The sequence below is a fragment of the Lepisma saccharinum genome, chromosome 1 (assembly GCF_977018435.1).
Source record: "Lepisma saccharinum chromosome 1, izLepSacc3.1, whole genome shotgun sequence".
Classification (NCBI taxonomy): domain Eukaryota; kingdom Metazoa; phylum Arthropoda; class Insecta; order Zygentoma; family Lepismatidae; genus Lepisma; species Lepisma saccharinum.
The window spans coordinates 81,349,851-81,354,421 of record NC_139229.1 but is presented as its reverse complement, the minus strand read 5'-3'; the positions used below and the strand labels follow the sequence as shown (position 1 = coordinate 81,354,421).

The 4,571-nt window shown below is 42.6% G+C and overlaps 1 non-coding gene across 1 annotated transcript; it reads left to right on the top strand.

The window, feature by feature from the left end:
• The first annotated feature begins 3,712 nt into the window (after positions 1 to 3,712).
• On the top strand, positions 3,713 to 3,785 carry TRNAA-AGC (transfer RNA alanine (anticodon AGC)). Its single transcript has one exon. It is a non-coding gene; the product is annotated as a tRNA-Ala (tRNA).
• The last annotated feature ends 786 nt before the right edge of the window (positions 3,786 to 4,571 follow it).

The following is a 4,571-nucleotide window of genomic DNA, read 5'->3' as shown; positions in this document are numbered from 1 at the left end:
ACAGACTTTGCCATAGCACGGACGAAGATCCATGAGCCGAATGAACGACCTCAAATATTCAATATTGCGGTTACTGTACGAACAGTATTTTTTTACAAACAAATCTGATTTGTTTTTAGTTTGCTATTAAATTCACATTATGCGCAGAAAGCCTAATCCGGACTGAACCTACAGTTTAAAGTGGGATACGAACCCCTATGTGCCTTCACTGGGTATCGATCCCAGCACCCCTTGATTACAATGCGACGACGTTACAAACAAGTATCCGTGAACACTTATACATCAAGTTTGTCTGTAATTATTACATGTTAATGCTTCCATTTACGTCGGGCTGAGCCCCCGACTATTCCAATACTGGTTGCAGATCTCCACGCTTAGAGGCGACGAAGGAAAGCGTGGGAGGGAGACCGGCAGTCGGTAGGTACGCCTAGGCCCTTCATGGGCTGTAGCGCAAAGGATTATTATATATTTATATAATGCTTCCATTACGCAAATGTATTAAAGATTTTTGCTTCTAAAATTTCTAAGCGTCCATTTTATCCACGGTGATCCCAAGTTGAAACACTCCAATGATAGCATTAAATAACGATGCGTGCGACTACAAATTTAATTGGTCGTGTTTTAAAACACATTTATCTATATTCATACATACGCGCGTAATGTATAACAACGAATATCCGCACTTTTATAGGAGAAAGTGTTTCAGGCTTGCAGACAAGTTGCACTGAGTGGTAATTTACATAATACCACGATTGCCTTTTGGCGTGAAATTGTCGGTTATTATTGTTGTTTGCAATCTTATATTGACGTACCTAGTCCATAGCGGAAATTTCCAAGCAACCAAAAATGTTCGGTCAAAGCTTTCCCTGTACAGAATTATTCTTGAAGCTATGCTAATCTTTCTTCAGTAGCGGTGTGGCAAGCTTCGAATCTTGGGCAAGACAGTATTTCAATGCGGTTTTTCACTCTGTGTGTCTCTCATTTAATTATTCATCTTAATCTCCTTCTTCGTTTCATTATTCATCCCCATGGTTGAAATTAAATCTAAAGATAGATTAAATAACCAAATTCAATATTTTCATACCTAGGATAGTATAGAATAGGAGTTATTTTAGATAATGTTAATATATTTATTTTCATCGCCGGCTCCCGTGGCGGAGTGGTTAGCACATCGCGCTACGCTGCCAGAGGTCCAGGGTTCGAATCCCGGCCTGGGCATGGATGTCTGTGAGTGTCGTCATCACTCATCTCCATCTTCGCAATTAGCCAAAAGTGGCACGAAAGGCGAAGTAAAATAAAGCAAATCAATCAATCAATATTTTTATACTTTTTTTAAAAAATTGAGTAGAAGCTAGAATATGTTGGTAATGGAGGCAAGAACGGAACCCTAAGCGACACGTGGCAACCGATAAGGACAAGTGGTACGCGAGACGATAGTTTCACACCGAAGCAACAAGTCTGTAAAACAATAAATAAATAAATACAAAATAAAATATAAAGGGGGGCTTCAATGGACAGAGACGACACGATGCACGCTATTGAAAAAACTATCCAGTCCGAGCTAGCCACACGCAAGGCAAGCGACAAGCTGTACGTGCAGTTTGTCGTGTAACTTAGGTACGAGAGGTTACAAAGTTACATTTATTTCTAAAGGTTCGGTTGCAAGTGACACGTGTCGCTTGTCGCATTTCGTTTCGGTCTGAACGATGCCTGAAGTCCATCAGTATTTTTGAAAAGGGTATTTTACCTCATTTCTCTGCATCTGAGTGATTTCCAGGTTGAGAATTTACAATGAAAGAATAACTCACCCTGATATTCGAAACCAGAAATGTCGGCTTCGTAGTGTCATATTATTGGATGTTACAGATTCGAACCCAACAATCTGTCTTTCTGAGATTTTGGCTGCGTGTTTTCTCAGTCGCTTCAGGCAAATTCTGGCATGGTGCCCATAACGATGGCCACAGGCGTTCACTCCCGTCTCGATGACTCTTCCCTTCTCTCGCTTTATGCTCAGATATGTTGGACCTACAGTTAAGGTGGGAACCGGACCGCTGAGCAATGTGTTACAATCGGGGACAGATTGCGGACCCCTTGATTTCAAGGCAGCAGTGTTATCAGTACGCCATCGGGAAAGCTCTCCCACCTTTTCGTTATGAAAAACGAATCAGTTCCAGGCGCTGGGCTCTCTTCTTTGTATCTGCCAAGGCAACGATTTGAGATTGAGGATGGACCGAGGAGGGCATTGTCCTCTGCGGAAGGCGACCGGAACGTTTTTCATCCTGATCGACAGAATGCGACCCACTTCGGCAGCACCTTGGTCGACTTCCCGAAGGTCTTCCACTCTCCTTTGCTCTCACTTTTTTCCCCTCTCCCCGGAATGCAACGTTTTTACGGCCATGCAAATCTGGCGGCCGCAAAGAAACGCTTTGCTCTTCTGCTTTGGTACCTCCGAGACTTTACCCACGACATCTAGATCTGCTCACGGTTCAGCCTGTGATTCTATCTCTTGATAGCACACTGGAAGATAAATTCCATGCTCTGCGACCCTCTAAGGGCCAAGGCCTGCCGGGCAATTTTTTTTAGGGGTGACGCGTGGTCAGCGATTCGTGTACCATCGCCGCTGTTTTCTGGCTTTCGAGACCAAAGTCCACTACTTCTTCTTTTTTCAAATAGCTTCCCAATTGCCCCAATTATCCTCATGACGCTGGGTCAACTCCGAGATGTTGAGGACACCCACCGGGAATCGAGCCCGGAACCGCTCACACCAAAGGCGAGAGCACTAACTATTTGGCTACGACCGGAAGATAATATATAATTTTATTTTTAAAAAAATATTGCGCTTATATGAATATGAAAAACGTCATTTCACGTCGCAAAAAGTTGTTGTTTACATCTGAATACATTTCCTGCAGTGCACCTTTCCAACAGTGTTGTAATCAACGAGTCCTAGGTTCGATATCCAGTGGAGGTATAACTCAGAGGCTCAAAGGCTACATAATTTCTAAATACAGCTCCAATTGCATTGCACTGCGTCACACAAATTTTCTTCTCTAATTCGTCTTCCTCCATCACCAGCTTTGCCGCAGACGTTCTTTTCCCTGCCCCAAGCTCTTTGGCGCTAATTGGCCTCTTTCCCAGTCCGCCGATGAAAGCAAGCAATCAATCTCCTTCGCGCAGATTTTTAGACGCGAGGTGGTACGGTGGACACCGCCCCTTCACTTCCCCATTTCTGGCTTCCAAAACGCTTTTCATTGTAGTGTCTTTCGGATTTAAAGTGTAGCCACGCCCTAGGCCAGTATTGAAATACCGCCCCTCTTGCACTATATTCTGTGAAGATTTTGCACCGGAGCAGTAACCAATCCAGACATCTTCAGTTCGCTTGATTTGATTTATTTTACTTCGCTTTTCTGCCACTTTTGGCTAATTTCGAAGATGAGGATGAGTGAAGACTTGATGAAATTGATGAAGGAACACTCACAAAGATCACCCATTCCCGGGTTATCTTATATTCACATTTCCTTCACCAATCTTCCAATTGTAAAAACCAACTTACGAGTGTTCAGTTACACGCAGGCGCACGTTTGCTAGTCATGTTACAATATATCTCGGCCATGCTGAACGAAAACTATACGTGATCTCATTCCAAAGTTGCTCTGTCCACTTTCCTTTGCGTGTCCTGCATGTGTGTACTTATGGAATGAACAAAGTTTGTGGGGATGTAGCTCAGATGGTAGAGCGCTCGCTTAGCATGTGAGAAGTACTGGGATCGATACCCAGCATCTCCAATACTTTTTCCTACACTATATATAAATTTATTTATTTATTGAAACCAATTCGATAGAAATAATCCTCCGATTGTTAACAAACTACCAGTAAAGTATGGAATTAATTGGAAACACAGATTCGCATAACCATTGCACAGTGTTGCCACAAAATGAATTGTTTTTCGAATTTTAGGAATAATATATTATATTACAGGGGAAGTGTAAATGTTATATGAAACAGTACGCATCACCCATTACGACATATCAGATCAACCAATGCTTCGATATGGATATATCGGACAATACCCATTGAATAACGATTAATCCGTTTCATCCCTAAAACCTGTCTGAAGTGAACCTATGGATCATCATCTTGATCAGCACACATCTCCATCATATCCTCTCCAAGTTCTCTCCTCGCAAGCTTCGGTCTTCTGCTGCCTTGCGGTGTCACGTGATTTACAGTTCGCGTTCTGATCGGCTTGTTGTTGGAGTAGACCACTGCCTGCCTGCTCTCTGCCACTCTGCCCTCAAACATTCTGTAAAGTAGTTTGAACACTCGTGACATCATCTTTTACGAGTACCGTCTGCGTTCCACGCTATCTTCACCGCTGCAGAACTCCGCAAGAAAGAATTGTTCATCTTACTCACTGACAGTGGCGGCTCGTAAATAAAATATTTAGTGGTTCTGCACAAAATAATAAACTTTTAAGTAGGAATTTTGGTTGTAAGGTCACATCAGAAGTACGTGATCATGCAGTCAGAGGAAGAAAGAAGCCAATTTAATTAAGAGAGAATATTTTTTTT